Source organism: Mustelus asterias, chromosome 8, assembly GCF_964213995.1.
Source record: "Mustelus asterias chromosome 8, sMusAst1.hap1.1, whole genome shotgun sequence".
In the NCBI taxonomy this organism is placed as follows: domain Eukaryota; kingdom Metazoa; phylum Chordata; class Chondrichthyes; order Carcharhiniformes; family Triakidae; genus Mustelus; species Mustelus asterias.
In genome coordinates this window covers 51,502,090-51,517,350 of record NC_135808.1, presented here as the reverse complement: position 1 = coordinate 51,517,350, position 15,261 = coordinate 51,502,090, and the positions used below count along the sequence as shown (strand labels likewise).

Sequence of the window (15,261 nt, the reverse complement as noted above, 5' to 3'; positions counted from 1 at the left end):
TGTGTTTCAGTCAGTGTCTCTATCTGTGTCTCTGTCGGTGTCTCTATCTTTGTCTCTCTCAGTGTCTCTATCTCTGTTTCAGTCAGTGTTTCTATCTTTGTCTCTGTCAGTGCCTCTCTCTGTGCCTCTGTCAGTGTCTCTCTCTGTGTCTCTGTCAGTGTCTCTATCATTGTTTCATTCAGTGTCTCACTATCTGTGTCTCTGTCAGTGTCTCTATCTTTGTTTCATTCATTGTCTCTATTTGTGTCTCTGCCCGTGTCTCTACCTGTGTTTCAGTCATGTCTCTATCTGTGTTTCATTCAGTGTCTCTCTCTGTGTCTCTGCCAGTGTCTCTACCTGTGTTTCAGTCATGTCTCTATCTGTGTTTCATTCAGTGTCTCTAGCTGTGTATCTGTCGGTGTCTCTCTATCTGTGTCTCTGTCAGTGTCTCTATCTGTGTTTCATTCCGTGTCTCTATCTGTGTCTCTGCCAGTGTCTCTATCTGTGTCTCTGTCAGTGTCTCTATCTGTGTTTCATTCAGTGTCTCTCTCTGTGTCTCTGCCAGTGTCTCTATCTGTGTTTCATTCAGTGTCGCTATCTGGGTCTCTGTCGGTGTCTCTATCTGTGTTTCAGTCAGTGTCTGTAACTTTGCCTCTGTCAGTGTCTCTATCTGTGTCTCTGTCAGTGTCTCTATCTGTGTTTCAGTCAGTGTTTCTATCTTTGTCTCTGTCAGTGCCTCTCTCTGTGTCTCTGTCAGTGTCTCTCTATCTGTGTTTCATTCAGTGTCTCTCTCTGTGTCTCTGTCAGTGTCTCTATCTGTGTTTCAGTCAGTGTTTCTATCTTTGTCTCTGTCAGTGTCTCTCTCTGTGTCTCTGTCGGTGTCTCTATCTGTGTTTCATTCAGTGTCTCTCTAGCTGTGTCTCTGCCAGTGTCTCTATCTTTGTCTCTGTCAGTGTCTCTCTCTATGTCTCTGTCAGTGTCTCTGTCAGTGTCTCTGTCTCTGTCAGTGTCTCTCTCTGTGTCTCTGTCAGTGCCTCTCTGTATTTCTGTCAGTGTCTCTATCAGTGTTTCCGTCAGTGCCACTCTCGCTCTGTATTGCTGTCAGTGTCACTCTCTGTGTCTCTGTTAGTGTTTCTCTGTGTCTCTGTCTGTGTGCCTGTCTGTGTCTCTGTCTGTGTCCCTGTCTGTGTCTCTGTCAGTGTTGCTATCTGTGTCTCTGTCAGTGCCACTATATGTGTTTCTGTAAGTGTCTCTCTATCTGTGTTTCTTTCAATACGTCTTTGTGTTTCTCTGTCTCTGTCCGTGTCTCTCTGTCTCTGTCACTGTTTCTCCCTGTGTCTCAGTCAGTGTCTCTCTCTGTGTTTCTGTCAGTGTCTCTCACTCTTTGTGTGGCTGTCAGTGTCTCTCTCCCTGTGATTCTGTCAGTGTCTCTCTCTGTGTTGCTGCCAGTGTCTCTGTCAGTGTCTCTGTCAGTGTCTCTGTCAGCGTCTTTGTCAGCGTCTCTGTCAGTGTCTCTGTCTCTGTCTGTGTCTCTGTCTGTGTCCCTGTCTGTGTCTCAGTCTCTGACTTTCTATCTGTGTCTCTGTCAGTGTCTCTCTATCTGTGTTGCTGTCAGTGTCTCTCTCTCTGTGTTTCTATCAGTGCCTCTCTATCTGTGTCTCTGTCAGTGTCTCTATCTGTGTCTCTGTCAGTGTCTCTATCTGTGTTTCATTCAGTGTCTCTATCTGTGTCTCTGTCAGTGTCTCTATCTGTGTTTCATTCAGTGTCTCTATCTGTGTCTCTGTCGGTGTCTCTCTATCTGTGTCTCTGTCAGTGTCTCTATCTTTGTCTCTGTCAGTGTCTCTCTCTTTGTCTCTGCCAGTGTCTCTACCTATGTTTCAGTCAGTGTCTCTATCTGTGTTTCAGTCAGTGTCTCTATCTGTGTCTCTGTCAGTGTCTCTCTCTGTGTCTCTGCCAGTGTCTCTACCTGTGTTTCAGTCAGTGTCTCTGTCAGTGTCTCTATCTTTGTTTCATTCAGTGTCTCTATTTGTGTCTCTGTCGGTGTCTCTCTATCTGTGTTTCATTCAGTGTCTCTCTCTCTGTGTTTCTGTCTGTGTCTCTCTCTGTGTCTATGTCAGTGTTTCACTGTGTCTCTGTCAGTGTCTCCTGCTGTGTTCCTGTCAGTGTCGCTCTCTGTGTTTCTGTCAGTGTCACTCTCTGTGTTTCAGTCAGTGTCTGTATCTTTGTCTCTGTCAGTGCCTCTCTCTGTGCCCCTGTCAGTGTCTCTACCTGTGTTTCAGTCAGTGTCTCTATCTTTGTCTCTGTCTGTGTCTCTCTCTGTGTCTCTGTCAGAGTCTCTATCTGTGTCTCTGTCAGTGTCTCTATCTGTGTTTCATTCAGTGTCTCTCAATCTTTGTCTCTGTCAGTGTCTCTCTCTATGTCTCTCAGTCTCTCTGTCAGTGGCCCTGTCTCTGTCAGTGTCTCTGTTTGTGTCTCTGTCAGTGCCTCTCTGTATTTCCGTCAGTGTCACTATCAGTGTTTCCGTCAGTGCCACTCTCGCTCTGTATTGCTGTCAGTGTCACTCTCTGTGTCTCTGTTAGTGTTTCTCTGTGTCTCTGTCTCTGTGCTTGTCTGTGTCTCTGTCTGTGTCCCTGTCTGTATCTCTGTCAGTGTTGCTATCTGTGTCTCTGTCAGTGCCTCTATATGTGTTTCTGTAAGTGTCTCTCTATCTGTGTTTCTTTCAATACCTCTTTGTGTTTCTCTGTCTCTGTCCGTGTGTCCCTGTCTCTGTCAGTGTTTCTCCCTGTGTCTCAGTCAGTGTCTCTCTCTGTGTTTCTGTCAGTGTCTCTCACTCTTTGTGTGGCTGTCATTGTCTCTCTCCCTGTGATTCTGTCAGTGTCTCTCTCTGTGTTTCTGTCAGTGTCTCTGTCAGCGTCTTTGTCAGCGTCTCTGTCTGTGTCTCTGTCTGTGTCTCTGTCAGTGTCTCCGTCTCTGTTTGTGTCTCTGTCAGTGCCTCTCTGTATTTCCGTTCGAGTCTCTATCAGTGTTTCCGTCAGTGCCACTCTTGCTCTGTATTGCTGTCAGTGTCACTCGCTGTGTCTCTGCCAGTGTCTCTACCTGTGTTTCAGTCAGTGTCTCTATCTGTGTTTCATTCAGTGTCTCTATCTGTGTCTCTGTCGGTGTCTCTCTATCTGTGTTTCAGTCAGTGTCTGTAACTTTGTCTCTGTCAGTGTCTCTATCTTTGTCTCTGTCAGTGTCTCTATCTGTGTTTCAGTCAGTGTTTCTATCTTTGTCTCTGTCAGTGCCTCTCTCTGTGTCTCTGTCAGTGTCTCTCTCTGTGTCTCTGTCAGTGTCTCTATCTGTGTCTCTGTCAGTGTCTCTATCTGTGTTCCATTCAGTGTCTCTATCCGTGTCTCTGTCGGTGTCTCTCTATCTGTGTTTCAGTCAGTGTCTGTAACTTTGTCTCTGTCAGTGTCTCTATCTTTGTCTCTGTCAGTGTCTCTATCTGTGTTTCAGTCAGTGTTTCTATCTTTGTCTCTGTCAGTGCCTCTCTCTGTGTCTCTGTCAGTGTCTCTCTCTGTGTCTCTGTCAGTGTCTCTATCTGTGTTTCATTCAGTGTCTCTCTCTGTGTCTCTGTCAGTGTCTCTATCTGTGTTTCATTCAGTGTCTCTCTATCTGTGTCTCTGTCTGTGTCTCTGTCTGTGTCTCTGTCAGTGTCTCTGTCTCTGTTTGTGTCTCTGTCAGTGCCTCTCTGTATTTCCGTCGGTGTCTCTATCAGTGTTTCCGTCAGTGCCACTCTTGCTCTGTATTGCTGTCAGTGTCACTCGCTGTGTCTCTGTCAGTGATTCTCCCTGTCTCTGTCTGTGTCTCTGTCTGTGTCTTTGGCTGTGCCCCTGTCTGTGTCTCTGTCAGTGATTCCCTGTGTCTCTGTCTGTGTCTCTGTCTGTGTCTCTGTCTGTGTCCCTGTCTGTGTCTCTGTCACTGACTTTCTATCTGTGTCTCTGTCAGTGTCTCTCTATCTGTGTTGCTGTCAATGTCTCTCTCTCTCTGTTTCTATCAGTGCCTCTCTAGCTGTGTCTCTGTCAGTGTCTCTATCTGTGTCTCTGTCAGTGTCTCTATCTGTGTTTCATTCAATGTCTCTATCTGTGTCTCTGTCGGTGTCTCTATCTGTGTTTCAGTCAGTGTCTCTATCTGTGTTTCAGTCAGTGTCTGTAACTTTGCCTCAGTCAGTGTCTCTATCTTTGTCTCTGTCAGTGTCTCTATCTGTGTCTCTGTCAGTGTCTCTGTCAGTGTCGCTATCTGTGTCTCTGTCAGTGTCTCTATCTTTGTTTCATTCAGTGTCTCTATTTGTGTCTCTGTCGGTCTCTCTCTCTATCTGTGTCTCTGTCAGTGTCTCTATCTTTGTCTCTGTCAGTGTCTCTATCTTTGTCTCTGTCAGTGTCTCTCTCTGTGTCTCTGTCTAAGTCTCTCTCTGTGTCTCTGTCAGTGTCTCTATCTGTGTTTCATTGAGTGTCCCTCTCTCTGTGTTTCTGTCTGTGTCTCTCTCTGTGTCTCTGTCAGTGTTTCACTGTGCCTCTGTCAGTGTCACTCTGCTGTGTTCCTGTCAGTGTCGCTCTCTATGTTTCTGTCAGTGTCACTCTCTGTGTATCAGTCAGTGTCTGTATCTTTGTCTCTGTCAGTGCCTCTCTCTGTGTCTCTGTCAGTGTCTCTACCTGTGTTTCAGTCAGTGTCTCTATCTTTGTCTCTGTCAGTGCCTCTCTCTGTGTCTCTGCCAGTGTCTCTACCTGTGTTTCAGTCAGTGCCTCTATCTGTGTTTCATTCAGTGTCTCTATCTGTGTCTCTGTCGGTGTCTCTCTATCTGTGTTTCAGTCAGTGTCCGGAACTTTGTCTCTGTCAGTGTCTCTATCTTTGTCTCTGTCAGTGTCTCTATCTGTGTTTCTGTCAGTGTTTCTATCTTTGTCTCTGTCAGTGCCTCTCTCTGTGTCTCTGTCAGTGTCTCTCTCTGTGTCTCTGTCAGTGTCTCTATCTGTGTTTCATTCAGTGTCTCTATCTGTGTCTCTGTCAGTGTCTCTCTCTGTGTTTCATTCAGTGTTTCTATCTTTGTCTCTGTCAGTGTCTCTATCTGTGTCTCTGTCAGTGTCTCTATCTGTGTTTCATTCAGTGTCTCTCTATCTGTGTTTCATACAGTGTCTCTATCTGTGTCTCTGTCAGTGTCTCTATCTGTGTTTCATTCAGTGTCTCTATCTTTGTCTCTGTCTGTGTCTCTCTTTGTGTCTCTGTCAGAGTCTCTATCTGTGTCTCTGTCAGTGTCTCTATCTGTGTTTCATTCAGTGTCTCTCTATCTTTGTCTATGTCAGTGTCTCTCTCTATGTCTCTGTCAGTGTCTCTGTCAGTGTCTCTGTCTCTGTCAGTGTCTCTCTCTGTGTCTCTGTCAGTGCCTCTCTGTATTTCCGTCAGTGTCTCTATCAGTGTTTCCGTCAGTGCCACTCTCGCTCTGTATTGCTGTCAGTGTCACTCTCTGTGTCTCTGTCAGTGTTTCTCTGTGTCTCTGTCAGTGCCTCTATTTGTGTTTCTGTAAGTGTCTCTCTATCTGTGTTTCTTTCAATACCTCTTTGTGTTTCTCTGTCTCTGTCCGTGTTTCTCTGTCTCTGTCACTGTTTCTCCCTGTGTCTCAGTCAGTGTCTCTCGCTGTGTTTCTGTCAGTGTCTCTCACTCTTTGTGTTGCTGTCAGTGTCTCTCTCCCTGTGATTCTGTCAGTGTCTCTCTCTGTGTTGCTGTCAGTGTCTCTGTCAGCATCTCTGTCAGCGTCTCTGTCTCTGTCTGGGTCTCTGTCAGTGTCTCCATCTCTGTTTGTGTCTCTGTCAGTGCCTCTCTGTATTTCCGTCGGTGTCTCTATCAGTGTTTCCGTCAGTGCCACTCTCGCTCTGTATTGCTGTCAGTGTCACTCTCTGTGTTTCTGTCAGTGTTTCTCTGTGTCTCTGTCTCTGTGCCTGTCTGTGTCTCTGTCTGTGTCCCTGTCTGTGTCTCTGTCAGTGTTGCTATCTGTGTCTCTGTCTGTGTCCCTGTCTGTGTCTCTGTCAGTGTTGCTATTTGTGTCTCTGTCAGTGCCTCTATCTGTGTTTCTGTCAGTGTCTCTCTATCTGTGTTTCTTTCAATACGTCTTTGTGTCTCTCTGTCTCTGTCACTGTTTCTCCCTGTGTCTCAGTCAGTGTCTCTCTCTGTGTTTCTGTCAGTGTCTCTCTGTGTTTCTGTCAGTGTCTCTCACTCATTGTGTTGCTGTCAGTGTCTCTCTCCCTGTGATTCTGTCAGTGTCTCTGTCAGCGTCTTTGTCAGCGTCTCTGTCTCTGTCTGTGTCTCTGTCTGTGTCTCTGTCAGTGTCTCCGTCTCTGTTTGTGTCTCTGTCAGTGCCTCTCTGTATTTCCGTCGGTGTCTCTATCAGTGTTTCCGTCAGTGCCACTCTCGCTCTGTATTGCTGTCAGTGTCACTCGCTGTGTCTCTGTTAGTGATTCTCCCTGTCTCTGTCTGTGTCTCTGTCTGTGTCTTTGTCTGTGCCCCTGTCTGTGTCTCTGTCAGTGATTCCCTGTGTCTCTGTCTGTGTCTCTGTCTGTGTCTCTGTCTGTGTCCCTGTCTGTGTCTCTGTCACTGACTTTCTATCTGTGTCTCTGTCAGTGTCTCTCTATCTGTCTTGCTGTCAATGTCTCTCTCTCTGTTTCTATCAGTGCCTCTCTATCTGTGTCTCTGTCAGTGTCTCTATCTGTGTCTCTGTCAGTGTCTCTATCTGTGTTTCATTCAATGTCTCTATCTGTGTCTCTGTCGGTGTCTCTCTATCTGTGTTTCAGTCAGTGTCTCTATCTGTGTTTCAGTCAGTGTCTGTAACTTTGCCTCAGTCAGTGTCTCTATCTTTGTCTCTGTCAGTGTCTCTATCTGTGTCTCTGTCAGTGTCTCTGTCAGTATCGCTATCTGTGTCTCTGTCAGTGTCTCTATCTTTGTTTCATTCAGTGTCTCTATTTGTTGTCTCTGTCGGTCTCTCTCTCTATCTGTGTCTCTGTCAGTGTTGCTATCTGTGTCTCTGTCAGTGTCTCTATCTTTGTTTCATTCAGTGTCTCTATTTGTTGTCTCTGTCGGTCTCTCTCTCTATCTGTGTCTCTGTCAGTGTCTCTATCTTTGTCTCTGTCAGTGTCTCTCTCTGTGTCTCTGTCTAAGTCTCTCTCTGTGTCTCTGTCAGTGTCTCTATCTGTGTTTCATTCAGTGTCCCTCTCTCTGTGTTTCTGTCTGTGTCTCTCTCTGTGTCTCTGTCAGTGTTTCACTGTGCCTCTGTCAGTGTCTCTCTGCTGTGTTCCTGTCAGTGTCGCTCTCTATGTTTCTGTCAGTGTCACTCTCTGTGTATCAGTCAGTGTCTGTATCTTTGTCTCTGTCAGTGCCTCTCTCTGTGTCTCTGTCAGTGTCTCTACCTGTGTTTCAGTCAGTGTCTCTATCTTTGTCTCTGTCAGTGCCTCTCTCTGTGTCTCTGCCAGTGTCTCTACCTGTGTTTCAGTCAGTGCCTCTATCTGTGTTTCATTCAGTGTCTCTATCTGTGTCTCTGTCGGTGTCTCTCTATCTGTGTTTCAGTCAGTGTCCGGAACTTTGTCTCTGTCAGTGCCTCTCTCTGTGTCTCTGTCAGTGTCTCTATCTGTGTTTCATTCAGTGTCTCTATCTGTGTCTCTGTCAGTGTCTCTCTCTGTGTTTCATTCAGTGTTTCTATCTTTGTCTCTGTCAGTGTCTCTATCTGTGTCTCTGTCAGTGTCTCTATCTGTGTTTCATTCAGTGTCTCTACCTGTGTCTCTGTCAGTGTCTCTCTCTGTGTTTCATTCAGTGTTTCTATCTTTGTCTCTGTCAGTGTCTCTATCTGTGTCTCTGTCAGTGTCTCTATCTGTGTTTCATTCAGTGTTTCTATCTTTGTCTCTGTCAGTGTCTCTATCTGTGTCTCTGTCAGTGTCTCTATCTGTGTTTCATTCAGTGTCTCTCTATCTGTGTTTCATACAGTGTCTCTATCTGTGTCTCTGTCAGTGTCTCTATCTGTGTTTCATACAGTGTCTCTATCTGTGTCTCTGTCAGTGTCTCTATCTGTGTTTCATTCAGTGTCTCTATCTTTGTCTCTGTCTGTGTCTCTCTTTGTGTCTCTGTCAGAGTCTCTATCTGTGTCTCTGTCAGTGTCTCTATCTGTGTTTCATTCAGTGTCTCTCTATCTTTGTCTCTGTCAGTGTCTCTCTCTATGTCTCTGTCAGTGTCTCTGTCAGTGTCTCTCTCTGTGTCTCTGTCAGTGCCTCTCTGTATTTCCGTCAGTGTCTCTATCAGTGTTTCCGTCAGTGCCACTCTCGCTCTGTATTGCTGTCAGTGTCACTCTCTGTGTCTCTGTCAGTGTTTCTCTGTGTCTCTGTCAGTGCCTCTATATGTGTTTGTGTAAGTGTCTCTCTATCTGTGTTTCTTTCAATACCTCTTTGTGTTTCTCTGTCTCTGTCCGTGTCTCTCTGTCTCTGTCAGTGTTTCTCCCTGTGTCTCAGTCAGTGTCTCTCTCTGTGTTTCTGTCAGTGTCTCTCGCTGTGTTTCTGTCAGTGTCTCTCACTCATTGCGTTGCTGTCATTGTCTCTCTCCCTGTGATTCTGTCAGTGTCTCTCTCTGTGTTGCTGTCAGTGTCACTGTCAGTGTCTTTGTCAGCGTCTCTGTCTCTGTCTGGGTCTCTGTCAGTGTCTCCATCTCGGTTTGTGTCTCTGTCAGTGCCTCTCTGTATTTCTGTCAGTGTCTCTATCAGTGTTTCCGTCAGTGCCACTCTCGCTCTGTATTGCTGTCAGTGTCACTCGCTGTGTTTCTGTCAGTGTTTCTCTGTGTCTCTGTCTCTGTGCCTGTCTGTGTCTCTGTCTGTGTCCCTGTCTGTGTCTCTGTCAGTGTTGCTATTTGTGTCTCTGTCAGTGTTGCTATCTGTGTTTCATTCAGTGTCTCTCTATCTGTGTTTCATACAGTGTCTCTATCTGTGTCTCTGTCAGTGTCTTTATCTGTGTTTCATTCAGTGTCTCTATCTTTGTCTCTGTCTGTGTCTCTCTTTGTGTCTCTGTCAGAGTCTCTATCTGTGTCTCTGTCAGTGTCTCTATCTGTGTTTCATTCAGTGTCTCTCTATCTTTGTCTCTGTCAGTGTCTCTCTCTATGTCTCTGTCAGTGTCTCTGTCAGTGTCTCTCTCTGTGTCTCTGTCAGTGCCTCTCTGTATTTCCGTCAGTGTCTCTATCAGTGTTTCCGTCAGTGCCACTCTCGCTCTGTATTGCTGTCAGTGTCACTCTCTGTGTCTCTGTCAGTGTTTCTCTGTGTCTCTGTCAGTGCCTCTATCTGTGTTTCTGTAAGTGTCTCTCTATCTGTGTTTCTTTCAATACCTCTTTGTGTTTCTCTGTCTCTGTCCGTGTCTCTCTGTCTCTGTCACTGTTTCTCCCTGTGTCTCAGTCAGTGTCTCTCTCCCTGTGATTCTGTCAGTGTCCCTCTCTGTGTTGCTGTCAGTGTCTCTGTCAGCATCTCTGTCAGCGTCTCTGTCTCTGTCTGGGTCTCTGTCAGTGTCTCCATCTCGGTTTGTGTCTCTGTCAGTGCCTCTCTGTATTTCCGTCGGTGTCTCTATCAGTGTTTCCGTCAGTGCCACTCTCGCTCTGTATTGCTATCAGTGTCACTCTCTGTGTTTCTGTCAGTGTTTCTCTGTGTCTCTGTCTCTGTGCCTGTCTGTGTCTCTGTCTGTGTCCCTGTCTGTGTCTCTGTCAGTGTTGCTATTTGTGTCTCTGTCAGTGCCTCTATTTGTGTTTCTGTAAGTGTCTCTCTATCTGTGTTTCTTTCAATACCTCTTTGTGTTTCTCTGTCTCTGTCCGTGTCTCTCTGTCTCTGTCAGTGTTTCTCCCTGTGTCTCAGTCAGTGTCTCTCTCTGTGTTTCTGTCAGTGTCTCTCACTCTTTGCGTTGCTGTCATTGTCTCTCTCCCTGTGATTCTGTCAGTGTCTCTCTCTGTGTTGCTGTCAGTGTCTCTGTCAGCGTCTTTGTCAGCGTCTCTGTCTCTGTCTGTGTCTTGGTCTGTGTCTCTGTCAGTGTCTCCGTCTCTGTTTGTGTCTCTGTCAGTGCCTCTCTGTATTTCCGTCGGTGTCTCTATCAGTGTTTCCGTCAGTGCCACTCTTGCTCTGTATTACTGTCAGTGTCACTCACTGTGTCTCTGCCAGTGTCTCTACCTGTGTTTCATTCAGTGTCTCTATCTGTGTCTCTGTCAGTGTCTCTCTATCTGTGTTTCAGACAGTGTCTCTATCTTTGTCTCTGTCAGTGTCTCTATCTGTGTTTCAGTCAGTGTTTCTATCTTTGTCTCTGTCAGTGCCTCTCTCTGTGTCTCTGTCAGTGTCTCTCTCTGTGTCTCTGTCAGTGTCTCTATCTGTGTTTCATTCAGTGTCTCTATCTGTGTCTCTGTCAGTGTCTCTATCTGTGTTTCATTGTGTCTCTCTCTCTTTGTCTCTGTCAGTGTTGCTATCTGTGTCACTGTCATTGTCTCTATCTGTGTTTCATTCAGTGTCTCTATCTGTGTCTCTGTCAGTGTCTCTATCTGTGTTTCATTCAGTGTCTCTATCTTTGTCTCTGTCTGTGTCTCTCTTTGTGTCTCTGTCAGAGTCTCTATCTGTGTCTCTGTCAGTGTCTCTATCTGTGTTTCATTCATTGTCTCTCTATCTTTGTCTCTGTCAGTGTCTCTCTCTATGTCTCTGTCAGTGTCTCTGTCAGTGTCTCTGTCTCTGTCAGTGTCTCTCTCTGTGTCTCTGTCAGTGCCTCTCTGTATTTCCGTCAGTGTCTCTATCAGTGTTTCCGTCAGTGCCACTCTCGCTCTGTAATGCTGTCAGTGTCACTCTCTGTGTCTCTGTCAGTGTTTCTCTGTGTCTCTGTCTGTGTGCCTCTCTGTGTCTCTGTCTGTGTCCCTGTCTGTGTCTCTGTAAGTGTTGCTATGTGTGTCTCTGTCAGTGCCTCTATATGTGTTTGTGTAAGTGTCTCTCTATCTGTGTTTCTTTCAATACCTCTTTGTGTGTCTCTGTCTCTGTCCGTGTCTCTCTGTCTCTGTCAGTGTTTCTCCCTGTGTCTCAGTCAGTGTCTCTCTCTGTGTTTCTGTCAGTGTCTCTCACTCTTTGTGTTGCTGTCAGTGTCTCTCTCCCTGTGATTCTGTCAGTGTCTCTCTCTGTGTTGCTGCCAGTGTCTGTCAGCGTCTCTGTTAGCGTCTCTGTCTCTGTTTGTGTCTCTGTCAGTGCCTCTCTGTATTTCCGTCAGTGTCTCTATCAGTGTTTCCGTCAGTGCCACTCTTGCTCTGTATTGCTGTCAGTGTCACTCGCTGTGTCTCTGTCAGTGATTCTCCGTGTCTCTGTCTGTGTCTCTGTCTGTGTCTCTGTCTGTGTCTTTGTCTGTGTCCCTGTCTGTGTCTCTGTCAGTGATTCTCTGTGTCTCTGTCTGTGTCTCTGTCTGTGTTTCTCTGTGTCTCTGTCTGTGTCTCTGTCTGTGTCCCTGTCTGTGTCTCTGTCACTGACTTTCTACCTGTGTCTCTGTCAGTGTCTCTCTATCTGTGTTGCTGTCAGGGTCTCTCTCTCTGTGTTTCTATCAGTGCCTCTCTAGCTGTGTCTCTGTCAGTGTCTCTATCTGTGTCTCTGTCAGTGTCTCTATCTGTGTCTCTGTCAGTGTCTCTATCTGTGTCTCTGTCAGTGTCTCTATCTTTGTTTCATTCAGTGTCTCTATCTGTGCCTCTGTCGGTGTCTCTCTATCTGTGTTTCAGTGAGTGTCTGTAACTTTGTCTCTGTCAGTGTCTCTCTCTGTGTCTCTGTCAGTGTTTCTATCTGTGTCTCTGTCAGTGTCTCTCTCTGTGTCTCTGTCAGTGTCTCTATCTGTGTCTCTGTCAGTGTCTCTATCATTGTTTCATTCAGTGTCTCTCTATCTGTGTCTCTGTCAGTGTCTCTATCTGTGTTTCATTCAGTGTCTCTCTCTGTGTCTCTGCCAGTGTCTCTCTCTGTGTTTCAGTCAGTGTCTCTATCTTTGTCTCTGTCAGTGTCTCTATCTGTGTTTCAGTCAGTGTTTCTATCTTTGTCTCTGTCAGTGCCTCTCTCTGTGTCTCTGTCAGTGTCTCTCTCTGTGTCTCTGTCAGTGTCTCTATCTGTGTTTCATTCAGTGTCTCTATCTGTGTCTCTGTCAGTGTCTCTATCTGTGTTTCATTGTGTCTCTCTCTCTTTGTCTCTGTCAGTGTTGCTATCTGTGTCACTGTCATTGTCTCTATCTGTGTTTCATTCAGTGTCTCTATCTGTGTCTCTGTCAGTGTCTCTATCTGTGTTTCATTCAGTGTCTCTATCTTTGTCTCTGTCTGTGTCTCTCTTTGTGTCTCTGTCAGAGTCTCTATCTGTGTCTCTGTCAGTGTCTCTATCTGTGTTTCATTCATTGTCTCTCTATCTTTGTCTCTGTCAGTGTCTCTCTCTATGTCTCTGTCAGTGTCTCTGTCAGTGTCTCTGTCTCTGTCAGTGTCTCTCTCTGTGTCTCTGTCAGTGCCTCTCTGTATTTCCGTCAGTGTCTCTATCAGTGTTTCCGTCAGTGCCACTCTCGCTCTGTAATGCTGTCAGTGTCACTCTCTGTGTCTCTGTCAGTGTTTCTCTGTGTCTCTGTCTGTGTGCCTCTCTGTGTCTCTGTCTGTGTCCCTGTCTGTGTCTCTGTAAGTGTTGCTATGTGTGTCTCTGTCAGTGCCTCTATATGTGTTTCTGTAAGTGTCTCTCTATCTGTGTTTCTTTCAATACCTCTTTGTGTGTCTCTGTCTCTGTCCGTGTCTCTCTGTCTCTGTCAGTGTTTCTCCCTGTGTCTCAGTCAGTGTCTCTCTCTGTGTTTCTGTCAGTGTCTCTCACTCTTTGTGTTGCTGTCAGTGTCTCTCTCCCTGTGATTCTGTCAGTGTCTCTCTCTGTGTTGCTGTCAGTGTCTGTCAGCATCTCTGTCAGCGTCTCTGTTAGCGTCTCTGTCTCTGTTTGTGTCTCTGTCAGTGCCTCTCTGTATTTCCGTCAGTGTCTCTATCAGTGTTTCCGTCAGTGCCACTCTTGCTCTGTATTGCTGTCAGTGTCACTCGCTGTGTCTCTGTCAGTGATTCTCCATGTCTCTGTCTGTGTCTCTGTCTGTGTCTCTGTCTGTGTCTTTGTCTGTGTCCCTGTCTGTGTCTCTGTCAGTGATTCTCTGTGTCTCTGTCTGTGTCTCTGTCTGTGTTTCTCTGTGTCTCTGTCTGTGTCTCTGTCTGTGTCCCTGTCTGTGTCACTGTCACTGACTTTCTATCTGTGTCTCTGTCAGTGTCTCTCTATCTGTGTTGCTGTCAGGGTCTCTCTCTCTGTGTTTCTATCAGTGCCTCTCTATCTGTGTCTCTGTCAGTGTCTCTCTTTGTGTCTCTGTCAGTGTCTCTATCTTTGTTTCATTCAGTGTCGCTATCTGTGCCTCTGTCGGTGTCTCTCTATCTGTGTTTCAGTGAGTGTCTGTAACTTTGTCTCTGTCAGTGTCTCTCTCTGTGTCTCTGTCAGTGTTTCTATCTGTGTCTCTGTCAGTGTCTCTCTCTGTGTCTCTGTCAGTGTCTCTATCTGTGTCTCTGTCAGTGTCTCTATCATTGTTTCATTCAGTGTCTCTCTATCTGTGTCTCTGTCAGTGTCTCTATCTGTGTTTCATTCAGTGTCTCTCTCTGTGTCTCTGCCAGTGTCTCTCTCTGTGTTTCAGTCAGTGTCTCTATCTTTGTCTCTGTCAGTGTCTCCTGCTGTGTTCCTGTCAGTGTCGCTCTCTGTGTTTCCGTCAGTGTCACTCTCTGTGTTTCAGTCAGTGTCTGTATCTTTGTCTCTGTCAGTGTCTCTATCTTTGTCTCTGTCAGTGTCTCTATTTGTGTCTCTGTCAGTGTCTCTATTTGTGTCTCTGTCAGTGTCTCTATCTTTGTCTCTGTCAGTGTCTCTATTTGTGTCTCTGTCAGTGTCTCTATCTGGGTCTCTGTCAGTGTCACTCTGTGTATCAGTCAGTGTCTGTATCTTTGTCTCTGTCAGTGCCTCTCTCTGTGTCTCTGTCAGTGTCTCTACCTGTGTTTCAGTCAGTGTCTGTATCTGTGTCTCTGTCAGTGTCTCTATCTGTGTTTCAGTCAGTGTCTCTATCTTTGTCTCTGCAGTGTCTCTCTCTGTGTCTCTGCCAGTGTCTCTACCTGTGTTCGGTCAGTGTCTCTATCTGTGTTTCAGTCAGTGTCTCTATCTTTGTCTCTGTCAGGGTCTCTATCTGTGTCTCAGTCAGTGTCTGTATCTGTGTCTCTGTCAGTGTCTCTATCTGTGTTTCAGTCAGTGTCTCTATCTGTGTTTCATTCAGTGTCTCTATCTTTGTCCCTGCCAGTGTCTCTCTCTGTGTCTCTGCCAGTGTCTCTCTCTGTGTCTCTGCCAGTGTCTGTACCTATGTTTCAGTCAGTATCTCTATCTGTGCTTCAGTCAGTGTCTCTATCTGTGTCTCTGTCAGTGTCTCTCTCTGTGTCTCTGCCAGTGTCTCTACCTGTGTTTCAGTCAGTGTCGCTATCTGTGTCTCTGTCAGTGTCTCTCTATCTGTGTTTCAGTCAGTGTCTGTAACTTTGTCTCTGTCAGTGTCTCTACCTTTGTCTCTGTCAGTGTCTCTATCTTTGTCTCTGTCAGTGTCTCGCTCTGTGTCTCTGTCAGGGTCTCTATCATTGTTTTATTCAGTGTCTCGCTATCTGTGTTTCTGTCAGTGTCTCTATCTGTGTTTCATTCAGTGTCTCTATCTGTGTCTCTGTCAGTGTCTCTCTCTGTGTTTCATTCAGTGTTTCTATCTTTGTCTCTGTCAGTGTATCTCTCTCTCTGTGTCTCTGTCAGTGTCTCTATCTGTGTTTCATTCAGTGTCTCTCTATCTGTGTCTCTGTCAGTGTTGCTATCTGTGTCACTGTCAGTGTCTCTATCTGTGTTTCATTCAGTGTCTCTATCTGTGTCTCTGTCAGTGTCTCTATCTGTGTTTCATTCAGTGTCTCTATCTTTGTCTCTGTCTGTGTCTCTCTCTGTGTCTCTGTCAGTGTCTCTATCTGTGTTTCATTCAGTGTCTCTCTATCTTTGTCTCTGTCAATGTCTCTCTCTATGTCTCTGTCAGTGTCTCTGTCAGTGTCTCTGTCTCTGTCAGTGTCTCTCTCTCTGTCTCTGTCAGTGCCTCTCTGTATTTCTGTGAGTGTCTCTATCAGTGTTTCCGTCAGTGCCACTCTCGCTCTGTATTGCTGTCAGTGTCACTCTCTGTGTCTCTGTTAGTGTTC

At 46.1% G+C, this 15,261-nt stretch overlaps 1 long non-coding RNA gene across 1 annotated transcript in view; it reads left to right on the top strand.

Annotated features, from left to right (window-relative positions):
* LOC144497874 (uncharacterized) overlaps positions 1-15,261 on the top strand; it is a 470,708-nt gene that overhangs the window by 132,360 nt on the left and 323,087 nt on the right. The gene's annotated exons all lie outside the window — the stretch shown is intronic.